We start from the raw sequence: 12,990 nt of genomic DNA on the forward strand, positions 1-12,990 counted from the left end.
AGCTGAGTGGACTCATCAACGATAACCACACCAGCTCTCTGTCCATCTGTGCCTCAGTCTGCCTCCAACCAGATGAAGATGAAGGAGAATTCTGAAACTTTCTCCTTTTCAGTGCAAAAGGCTTGATCTTACAGTAAATGTAACACAAGACACACCCCACTGTGTCCCTCACTATACACAGCATATTTGTATATATGTGTATACTGCACTAAATTATGTATCTTTTTATTTTTTATTTCTCACATATCTTGTTTGTTACTTTTTGTGTTTTCCAAATGTTGTAATTTCTCACACAATTCAAGCAATATGCAGATAAACTGGCCCTGCATTGCTTTCTTTTGCTTATCTTTTGTTTTTCGACAATTATTGTTTTGAAAAATGGCTTTTCTGCCAGTGCTGTTGTGCTGTGGCGATTCTTTCATTATGTTTAAGCAAATTATAGTTTGAATTTGGCCGCTTCACAATGGCGTGCTATCTGTGTGACTTTAAAGAAACATTTGAGTTAAGTAACTTAAGTGTGAATGGATCCGCTGGGCTGTGTCCCCCCCTTCCCCGTCCTCTTCCTTTCCTGTTCCCTCAGTCAAGAGATGAGACTGATCAGCTTGTGTCCTGCCATTCAAGCCTCAGGTTGGAGCTGTTGTTATACGCTGTTGTGATTTCCACAGGGACAGTGGACAGTAGGAGACACACCGAGAGGCTCAGCGGCCTGCATGCTGCTGCCTGGATGAAAGGCAGATCAAACACTGACTGTAAAGCCTCTCCATACTGCTACCCAGCACTCAGTGTGTGTGTCTGTGTGTGTGTCTCTTCTAGGTGGGATTGATGAGTGAGGAGGGCAGATGGCCTTATCCTTCTCTGTGGGGGCTGGTGTGAGGTTCCATTGTGGTCCCATGGGGCAACACATTTTGTCCTACTGCCCACTAACACACACACACACACTCACACACACACTCACACATACCCCACATAACCCACAGCAACCTCCAAAGTAACCATCATAGAATCTACTGTGTACATGAGTCTCGTGGGATCTATCTATCTAACGACCTATTCCTCTATCTATCTATCTATCTATCTATCTATCTATCTATCTATCTATCTATCTATCTATCTATCTATCTATCTATCTATCTATCTATCTATCTATCTATCTATCTATCTATCTATCTATCTATCTATGTATCTATCTATCTATCTATCTATCTATCTATCTATCTATCTATCTATCTATCTATCTATCTATCTATCTATCTATCTATCTATCTATCTATCTATCTATCTATCATGTCCTTGCTCCTGTTTGAACTATTTAACCCCTGAAGGACCGCTGGGCTCTTCTTTTCGGTCATTTCATATGTAACAGTGCTGAGAGGAGTAAATCTGCTTGTAGCTTGACATCTGGCATTGTCATTCGGGATGTTAGAAAGTGTTATAGGGTTCTTCTCCCCATGCGCTGTGCTTTACAATAGTTCTTGGTGTGCTATTTGTGTGTCTTTATGCGCAAGGCTATTGTATGTACCCAACTGTTATTCCTGTGAGTGATGAAGCCACCGGTTTGGTGGCGAGAAGAGCTAGTTACAGTACTCCCTACCTGCCTCCCTCTCTCTCTCTCTCTCTCTCTCTCTCTCTCTCTCTCTCTCTCTCTCTCTCTCTCTCTCTCTCTCTCTCACTCCTGTGTCTGAATGACTCTATGTTCCTCGCTCCTCTCTCTCTCTCTCTCTCTCTCTCTCTCTCTCTCTCTCTCTCTCTCTCTCTCTCTCTCTCTCTCTCTCTCTCTCTCTGTCTGTGTGTTTGCATGTTTCCAATTTTGAGTAATTTCCAGAACTTGCAGCTTGATGCTGCCTCACGGAAAAACACATGCAAATGTAGCATATGCTATGCTCTGATAGACTGGAACCTTGTAATTCCCATGTGACAGTTGCCTCGTGGTTTTGGCTGCCCCTGTTGTGCCATGGTCTATTCTCAGGCGAATGTTTCTCTCGGTGCAGAGGCGTTGAAAGGCCTCATACTTTAGGACCGTTGGACCACATGCTGCTATATACGACACTATTGGCCAGAGTAAAAGACACACATGCTTGCATATATACACTTGAATGGATGAGTCTCTAAAGTGAGGGATTTATAATCCACTTGTCACAGTTTTGCTGCTTGCAGTTTAAGGTGTAATTTATATTTCCTAATACATACCGTTCAGAGATCCGAGGGAGATTTCAATGTAAATGTTCACTTTCTGCCATTAAAAGACGAACACCATGTGTTGTCCCTGAGGGGAGGATTTACAACATATGGACACTGTACCCCTGCCACATGCACATCCATGCACAGATGAGGTGACCTCCCTGCCTCTAAAGATGTTTGCTGTTAGTCCAACTAATCCTAACTAAGCTGTCCATTTAGACCAACACTTAGAGGGAAACACTCGCGTATGGCAGACATCGACGCCACACAGTCAAATAGAGGTCTGTTTGCTTTCCCTCTGTTACTGTCAGAGGGGGGGAGGAAGATGGATATGTGTTGGATGGTGTGTTTTATATGTTGGAGAAAAGGAATAGCGAGTCCATATGCGTCTTGTATTTGTAACTGTGGCATGAACAAACAGAGAAGTGGTAGATGTCCACCCTCTTGAAGTAGATTAGCTAATAAGCACTCTTGTCTTTTCCTCAACTCCTTCATTCCCTTCCTCTCTTTTTCCTGGACAATGCACAGTCACCAGCCACACAGGACAGCTGATGATTGATTTCCCCGTGGACCGTCATGAGAGTTCAGGAGTGAGCCACACAGTGCACTATAACCCTTCAAACCAAGCCCTCAAATGCACAAACACTCCAACGCACACGTGAATGCAATGCACAAAAATCTACACTTCCATTGCCACATCATTTTGGTACACACACACAAACACACACATGATCATGAAGTGTTGGAGAGAGGGGGGCAGGTCAGCTACATGTCCATCAATAGCTGTCAGTCACATTTAACAAAGCTAACAGCGCAGAGACAAGGGAGGACAATTGCTTTATCAGCTAGTTAGTTCCCTCCTCTTCTCATCACTTCCTCTGTCCCATCTCACACTCTCTAATCACTGTTATACTGCCGCTCCATCAAACTACAATCTCATTTGGGGAGCCTGCACCGTGGCTAAAATAAGTTAATGTGTGGCAACATAGGATGTCTCCCTTATATCTACAAGGATCAAAACATTAAGAAGTGTAAATCTGAATTTCTTCAAATTTATTACAAGTTGGTGGGACTGGCTCTAAATAACGACAACGATGGTGCAGCTAATAGGGTATATTTTATCTGTGTTAAACAGTGTCTAAAATAAAAATGTATCCATGCCTTGGTATAAATATTGAAACGCATGTATCCATGTCATCCATGCCAACTCATGTGAAGCTTGGTACGGACAATTTTAATGCTAACACGTTGATGTCGGGGTCAATATCCTCCTCTCTCAGGGTCTACTCCTTCCTTCCACTGCCTTTCAAAAAACAGTTTACCACAGGTTATATAGTCTCTGCTGCTATCACAGCTACACTCCTATTGTTCACGGGACAATTGGCCGTGACCCCATGCAGCTCCCAAAGGTCTGAATAGGTCAAAGGGGAGAAGAGGCTGGAAGGCCCCGAGGTGTGGATGCTTAGCAGCTACCTCGGGGCAGGAATGACTGTTTAAGCGCCTGATGCTTCGCAATGGTGCCAAACACCAGTGAGCTTAATGCTGAAAGGTCTTAAACCTGCTCGTCAAGCAGACAAGAGGCAATGATTCACCAAGCATGTGTGTTGACAGTGATGGAGATGAAAAACTGTGAAGGATGAGGCGGGTGCTGAGTGCACTACCACAGCTAAGAGTATATGTGTACTTCTGTTGTTGTTTCATGCTGTGTGTTAGTGTTCCTCAGTGCACCGTCTGTCCTCATCTGTGAGGGTGTATGCGTGCTCCGCCACAGGGAAATAGAGTGTCTTGGCGTCTAAGCCGCAGCTCCCCTCCCCCGTCCCCTCCGCAACTCTCTGAGTCATGATGGCTTTTTGACAGTGGAGCTGGAAGACAAATGCCCCCCCGTCCTGCTGAAACATTCATGAAGCCTTAAGACCCTCTCCTTCACCTAATGTACCCTAACAGACCGTTGTGGCCTCTCTCTAGCTTAGCACCACCTTAGTGCTGCTTCCCGGCATCTAACTTCTTAACACCCCGCCACCACTGGTCATTTACGCCCTTTCAGCAGTCTGTTGGAGAGACCTCCCCCTGGTAAGTTGCCTTAGCAAACAAAGGATTGCTGCAGCACAATTAGCCCGAGACATCCATTAAATCAAGCTGCAGGTATGAGGTTGGTGTGCTTATGTCTCGGCTGACTTTGTCGTATGCTTCCACTGTCACGTTGTTTTCTTTTCTTTTTTTTCTCCTCTCCTTCACGTGTGGTCATTGGCGGTCTTTGTAATTTGACTCCAAAGGGGTGCATTGATCTGTTAAGATTGTCACTTTAAAAAAGCCCCATTAGGGTTTAAGGTTTGACAGTTGATATCAACATCCTCAAGTGTTGGGACACGTATAGATTCACCGTGACCCACAGAGCGGGGGACATGAAGGTTGCAGGGTAGCGGAAAAGGACGGTGGATGAGAACCTTTAAGATAGAGAGTGGAAAAAGTAAGTCCAGGTGCTTCTCTTACTTGTTTTCCAAGCCTGAAACAAGTAAAGAAATAAAGCAGGCAGAAAGAATTGCTCCCTGTATTGAGCAGTGACCTCAGCTTGTCATTGGGACTGGACACTGTGTCCTCTGTGTGTGTCCACCCTGTGTGAGTCCACAGGGAGATCTGACCCTAGCAGTGTGTTTTACTATTCTCCTGGCCTCCCCACTGTGTTTACCTCTCCGTGGTAAAAATGCCATATGCTAAATGGGCTTGTATTACGGCTCTGGTTACCGAGCGGTCCGTCTGCCCCACACACACACTCCAACATCAAGCAGAATGGATATCTAAGCCATATCCAAGCCTATAAAGTGGAGCTCCATTGATCTGTTTATGCTTTTTTAACAATCTCCCAACACATGAGATTCATCTCGGCCACAGACAATCTTCTGATGGCCATTGATTCATCTGGTAACACCAGGCCAATTAATTAGAGGTGGCAATCATTGCTGCTTTTCATAGTCAATCATTATCCAAGCAATATAAGTTACCCTGTGGCATTTTCCATTTCAATAATGCAATAATGCAACTCCATGCCATTTGTTTTATATTAACTAAATATTCAATACTTAAGAAAGACATAAACCCTCACTTAATACAAACCACACATCCCAGACTACTTTATTGACGGTGCTCTTATTGACTGAGGTAATAGAAGTCACAGTGGATGGCTCAGACTCAAGATACGGTAAGAGTCAGCCCATATTTCTGATAATGTACAATTATCAGAGGAAAACTGCGGAGCTCTGCAAGTATTTTCTTCACTTCAGGACTTAATGCAGCCCGCTAAGTGTCCAGACTCTGGGAATAACACGTATCCAAAGCTTTCTTTAATGGACTTTGTGAAATAGATCAGTCTTCATGTCAACCTTCTTTTCCATACAAATCTTAACCAAAATTATATCAAAGCTTCCTCAAATGTATGCAAACAACATATGCAAACAATATATATATATATATATATATATATATATATATATATATATATATATATATATATATATATATATATATATATATATAATACTAGGTGTTTTATTTTGCTTGGTCCACTTGAAAAAAACTAAATTAAAGTTGTGATGGTCTTTAATTTTCTTAAAGACAAAAGAAAGGTGTTGAGCGCGCTGATTGATTTGCAGTCTTCAATTTTGCAGACAGACTAACATTTCACAACAGTGGCTATGGCAACGCCCATTTTTGACTCCAGTATCCAATAGAGTCAAAATCCTATTGAACTAATTATCCAATGGGAATTGCTCACTTGTTGTAGGTTGAGTATTGTGTGCTGGCATTTTTGTCTTGTTCTCTTTGACTGATGAAGACAGTACTGTGAACATTGGCAATTGCGCAATTAAAGGCAAATACTTCCTGCTATTTCTTTTCCCTTGGAAGTTCTCTGTACTTGATCTGAGAGTCACCAGTTTTATCTGAATGCTGCTGGAAGCTGTGCGGAGAACTCTGTTTCAATTAAACCTCGTGAGACCTTTAGCACCCACTGAATTCCTGCATTAGCACCCCATCATTGCATCATTTTTGGATCCAACTACTTCTCTCCAACCTCTCAGACTGAGCTCCGCTGCCATGCCACTCTGTTAGCTCCCGCAGCAGATCAATGCCTCTGAAATGGAGCCGACCTACAGTCACATTAATGGTGCGCATCATCCTTAAAGGGCTCTTCCCAGAAGACTTTCCTGCTCACACTCTCACACAACACAAAACCGACAGCCAGCAGAGGGGAAACAGAGGTCAACACGGGCCATCCTGCACCAAGTCTTGTTTAGCCTAGCCAGGCCTGCTAACAGTTACAGGCTTACATTACAAAGTCCTGTTCATTAAGGACCTGACAAAACCAGAGATAGTTCTCAGACACAAGGGCGTGTGGGGTGGGGTATCGTATGAGCTGCATCTTCTCTGCAACAGGAAGCATCTGTTTTCTCGACATGAAAAATGAATCAAACACCTTTCAGCTCTCTTGTGTGTGTGTATCACTGACCACAATACATCAATACTGGAACCTCTTACCATGAAAGATTGAATTTACAGCACAAAAAAAATGATCAATATCGGAATGTGAAGAGAGAAAAGCGTGTTTTTCTTTTTTTCTTTCTTTTTCTGTGGCAGACACATGGCACCTTTCTCCGTCATAATCTCCTATTCAAAGGCTTATCAGTGAAGATGTCACCTTCAAACAATATCCGTTCAGCGCTGTATGGGCTACAACATGCTGGCTGATTCCATTGGAGCTCAAATTAGCTTCAATGATGAGCCTCTGATTTCTAAAGGGCCTGGTGGGGCCGAAAGGCCTCCTCGGGGGAATAGGGTTTAGATGTAACCCTCCTTCATCCACTGCCCCCTGGACGCTGTCAGAAGGCCTCCTGTGTGTAGTGGGAGCTAATGTATGAGCCTCGGTGGGTGATACAAACAGTAAAAGAGCCTCAAAACAATGTGAAGCCAAATTATCTTTTTGAATTGACACAACTAAACAGAAATCTAATTAAAATGTTGTGTGAAAATAATCTTTCCATGACATATTGTTAACGCTTTCTCGTTATAGCTCAACACAATGACCATGATGTGTAAAACTCAACATATTATCTGATGTGTTGGCAGAAAGAATGCCAAAGTTAAGAAGTGCAACTCAAAATTAGATTAACAGCCAAATTGTTATCTTCTTTGGAGACACTTTGCCAAATATCTAGGGGAATCTTAACTTTCCATTCAAATTCCCTTCATATCAAGCTCTTTTTTTACCCTATGTGCTGATTTGATAAACACTGCAAGATTTATTTCAACCTCAAGGATTGAATTTGTTCGCAAAGGCCGCAATCTTCATCGTGAAAAATCACGGAAAGACTGACTCTAACGGCTCTGCAACTGAAAGTAATCTGGAAAATCAATCCTCCGGTGCTTCTCTCTTCACGGAGCTGCAGGATTGGTTACACACGCTAATCATGTGTGTTGATTTCATCCCTGCTGCCAGCGTGGAGGAGCAGCAGCAGCAGCAGCAGTTTCCTCTCTGTCCTTGCAGCGTTCAAACCCAGCACCTTATTGATCAGAACAAGTAAGTTAATAAGCTTTAGACTCATTCATCAGCAGGGTAGAGACTGGAACTGCACACGGCAGGCTTAATCAAGTCATCAGTGCCCGTCAAGCATGAACACAGTAATTAAAGGAAGAGGGAACGTGGCGATGAGGAGAGAGAAGAGCAGGGGTCTACAGGGTTCGTCTTGGAAAGAGATAGAGAACCTCAGTGCTCCATTTATAAAGCACATATTTATTAAGACAGTGGCTGGGGAGCAACACAGTAAAATCAATCGCTCCTCCATAAATAGTTCTCGCATTAATCCAGCTTCAGTTAATCAGCAGAGGAAATACAATCAGCCAGGTGATCCAAACAGTGACCTGAAGACAGACAATTCATCCCGCCCTGAGTAGACCCTCCCCACATAAACAAGACAAAGAACAACCAGGCCCTCCTCCCCTTAATGGCACACAGAGCTGAGGAAATCACCAATAATCACCATCGTCATCCTCGATATTTCACCACTGCAACAGCGGTGAGGCCAAAAGGGTGCAGCTCATTGGCCTTTCTTGGCTGACGGACGAAGCTGGCCAGATTTACTGCAGCTGCTGTGAGCGATGATGCTCCTCTGCAAACAAAAGCTGTTCGTCCTGTCTGGAGCAGAAGAGGAGAAGAGCTGGGAAAGAAAGGATGAGCTAAAGGCTCGGATTTAGAGGCTGAGATGTGGAGCATCGCTGTTACCACACAGGTAACTGTGTGAGAGTCATGCAAACTGGAGCTGCTCTATGAGGTCAGGGTCCGACAGCATCCATAGGCATCCTGCTTTGGATGCTGTTTTATAGAACATGTTCCCTTTTGTTCTGTCTTAAAACAATACTTGTAATAATAGCATACTAATATTTGAGTTAGTGATCCTCTTAAATCACTCTTCAAGCCGATAATACACATTGGAAAGGTGGAGATGTTATCACTGGCAGGATTAGGCAGACTTTTGATCAGGATTTTGATCTCTCCATGTTAGCCTTGTTATTCTTTTTAGAGTTAGGTTTCCAGGTCTCTGTCACTGAGAATTTTTCCACCATCGCATTGACTATCCTTTTATTAATAACACAACAGTGGCATCCCTTTCTAAAAATCCACAACTAAAACTCTAACTCTCTGCGTGGTTAGATCGCTCAAGAGAAAAGTGAGAAAATACTGTTCTTTGACTTGCCACTTTACCTGATCAAGTGCTTCAATAGTCACTATTATGCTTCTTTATTCTCTTTAGTGTGACATCCCAGCTTCACTCTGTGTGTTAATATGTCAAGTGTGTGTAATAAGCAAGCAGCGGGCCTCACTCAGGTGCTCCTATCCCCCTGTGCCCTATTAGCCTTAAACCTGACCATTAGACTGTCCCTTCAACTCCTGAAAAAAAAAGAAGTAAAAACAAACTAATGAAGGCAGCTCCCAGAGTGTCTATTAAATGTGACTGTCGTTGTCCTGTAACCGCTCTCCTTCTGCACGCAGAGCTCTGAACGGACAGGTGATTGTGGTGTGTGTGTGTGTGTGTGTGTGTGTGTGTGTGTGTGTGTGTGTGTGTGTGTGTATGTGTGTGTGTTAGTCAGTGTATGTCGCCAGTATGGCTGCTGTGGTGAGGGAGCTGACAGGTAAAATTAATGTCACGGGTGGTCACGGAAGCATGGAAGGGGCACACACACATACACACACACACACACACACACACACACACACACACACTAGAACTGTTTATGGCACTATGGCAACTTTTTAAAAACTCAATTAGGATACCCTCTGAGGTCTACAGGTAACACCTGACTACAAAAACCACATAATATGAAACAAATAGTTGTTCCCAGACATCTCAGATGTCAGTATGTATTTGTTAACTTAGTTTAGTAACGCACAATTTGGGTCAAGCCTCTCTTTCTTTAGTGCTCTCAACAAATGGCATATCCATTAAACCGTCCCGTAGAAGACTATGTTGTCTGAAATATTGTCTTCTTTGACTTTTGGATGAATTTAAGATAAGATAAGGTAATCCTTTATTAGTCCCGCAGTGGGGGAATTGCAGGATTACAGCAGCAGTGCACACCAGAGACACATAGTAAAAAAATACACAATATCAATCAGGAAACCTGTATTCTACAGTCAGAAATTACCGAAATCAAAACTTCTGAGGGGATTATTCTCCCGCTTTCTGAATTGGTCCAACATTTGAACCTAAACTTTACGCTCCTCCTCTCCCCAGTCTCTCTAATCACACAGCACAGCGGACAGACTGAATACTGATCCCCCTCTGGGACTCAAACCAACAACCACAATCACAACCCGCTTTACAACTCATAATTAGCACGGGGAGCACAGCTCCCATTTGGGTCGGCAGTATGAAACGCACACACAAAAAGCAGCACTATGGGCCTGAAGTGTGTACCGATAATCCTCCAGGAGCATACCAAACGATGAGCCTGTTAACACATGTGCTGGAACACACTCCCGCAGAGCAACTCAATTACAGCTCGAGTCCTTCATAGATCTGTTAGCTTATCTGATAGCCAGATCAGCTGATCGATACAGAACGACCACAGAGGGTTTATTTAAGTCTGCCGATCATTAATGTGGGTCAGGCAGTGGAGACCTGTTGAAGTGCTCCAACAGCACTGTGTGTGTGTGTGTGTGTGTGTGTGTGTGTGTGTGTGTGTGTGTGTGTGTGTGTGTGTGTGTGTGCATGTCTAAATCTATGGTCTAAGAAGATTGTGTAAGTTGTATTGTAAGAAGGAAACTAGATTTCTCAAAAAAACATAATTAAAAATCCATCTCAGATAGCAATTTATTGATCTCCATATAATTATTGACAAAGCTATCTCTGACTGACTGGCATGGGTTTCAATTAAAGGCACTGATGATTTATTTTTCCATCCACCCTTTGTAACACCCTCTCCCTCATTGTGCCTGCCCAATTAATAGCTAACTAATAAATGAAATGAATGGCTGTTTGTTTCTCGTCACAAAGGGCCACGATGTGAGGCAGCACACTCCAGTGTTTGCATTAAAGTGTCGTATAAAAGTTTGTCCCCATTGTGCGGCATGCTTCCTGGCCCACACCGGGGCTCACTGTCACAGGCCTAATTGTGCCTCCTTTTTAGTGCCTTTGTGGCGCAGCACACTTCTCTTGTGTGTGGGGCGGAGGGGTGTGAAAGAGAGACAGCCTTTTGGAGGAGGAGGTCTGGGGGTGGTTTCAGGGAAAAGGAGGAGGGCAAGTATTGGTAATAATGAAGGAGCAGGCACGTATAACCAACAATGGATCCCCTGGATTACGGTCCAGACAAAGACAGTGTTGCAGTAATTACAGCGCAAACACTGCTGCATTGTGTGCGTGAGTGTGTGTGTGTGTGTGTGTGTGTGTGTGTGTGTGTGTGTGTGTGTGTGTGTGTGTGTGTGGATCGTGGGCAGAAGGCATTGCTCTATTAGCAGCTGTGTCTCAAGAACCCAACTACTGTAAGAGGACGGTGTGTGTGTGTGTGTGTGTGTGTGTGTGTGTGTGTGTGTGTGTGTGTGCGTGTGTGTGGGGGGGGGGGGGGTGAGGGGGCTTTAGGCTGATCACGAAGTGGAGAACAAGGAAAGTAGGACCTGCAGAGTATGTCTCTATTTAAAGTAGAGACATTAAAGGATACAACTAGTGTCATTCCATGATTTTGTTATTGCATAAAATAACCCATTGAAAGACCCAAAGTGATAGTCTGTCTCTCAGTATTTTAAGATCCATTTGTTACTTCTGAAGTACATCTTTAAACATTAAACACAAATCTATTGTTTCATTAAATTATGTGTCTCTTTACTTTCTTGGGCTTTGTAGTTTTTAGCAAACGTTACTCAAAGAGGAGTAAATAATATTGTTATTGAGGACTATTTTCACCAGAGGGCGGTTAGAAGAGAGGCAGCCTCTTAATGGTTTGTTTCAGTATTTAACTATTCGGGTTTGATTTTATTTCAACTATCATGTTCGTTGTAATGAAGGAATATGTCAGTCAGTGCAACAGTGTGACTCGTTGATATTTTTGAATAGTTGTTAGACAATAATGGAGCCCTATCACATAACAATAAGCTTTATCGGGCTATAGCTGAAGACAATACTTGTTAGTAGGGTGTTGTTTGTTGACCATAAGGAAATATAGAATATCAACAGACTAATTCTATAAATGTGTTCAAAGTTATATTTCAGAAAACTCCATTGCGACACCATTTCCAGTACATAATCAGACATACAAATGTTTACAACAGCATAGTTTCCCAGCTCTGTATACAAAAAGGAACCAGCTGCTCGGATGGTGGTTTGTCTATATACATCAGGGGTGATGTCATCCAAACTTAACAAGTTGTCAAACTGAGGCTTTTGCTCCCAGCTAATCAGTTTCAGTGAAATACCCTAATTCCTCTCATCCCCTATCCATCCATGTCTCCCTCTGTCTGTGTTTCCATCTAGCCTTCCTCCCAGCTCAGCCTGATTATCAGGAGTGGCCCATTTACAGTATGGCTGGAAGGTAATTAGTGGGATGAGCTGGGCAGAAGGATCCTCATTAGGGCTTAAGAAGGCACACACTCAAAGTACCTTTGGCTTCAGCGGGGCTGATGTGAGTCAGGGTGGTACGACCGCAATATGAAGAGGATTTCCCTTTTAGGTTCATCCGAGTAGAGCCAACCCTACACAGAGGAAAAGAAGTGCACCACAGCTCATAACATACATGTTTTCATTGTCAACAGCTGTCCCCAAAAAACATTTCAGTTATCTGATGTTATTATATCAGAATTATTTCATTCAGCAATGTAAACATAATTTCTTTTGGAGAAAAAAAATTCAATGACAAAGTTTAATTAGTTCCAGCAAATAGATGGGTTATTTTCCTTTTTAAAGTTCTGCATCCAAAAAGTATTTGTTGTGCTGCGTGCTGCTGGTTTTTAGTCAGTGAAGATGGGATGTTGAATTATTTCACTTGTCCTTCCTTTTCTAAACAAAAGCAATCATCATTTATTATCATTTATTTTCAGCAGATAAAAAGTCTGAAGCATCGTGCACAGACGGTGACGCTCGACACACACTTCTAAACATACATGCAGTACATTACATTGAGACCTATGTGATGAACACAGCGGTCAGATGCTCCTTCCCTCCAACAGATGATAGAGCACACCCTCTGCTTAGGCGCTGATCACCTTAGCCCAAGGGCTTGAAATTTCCATTCTCATGGAGGTAATTGTGCCCCATGAATATGAAATGTTTGGCA

The sequence above is a fragment of the Clinocottus analis genome, unplaced genomic scaffold (assembly GCF_023055335.1).
Source record: "Clinocottus analis isolate CAN_PGR_092001 unplaced genomic scaffold, fCliAna1.0.p SCAF_18, whole genome shotgun sequence".
NCBI classification, from domain to species: Eukaryota; Metazoa; Chordata; class Actinopteri; order Perciformes; family Cottidae; genus Clinocottus; species Clinocottus analis.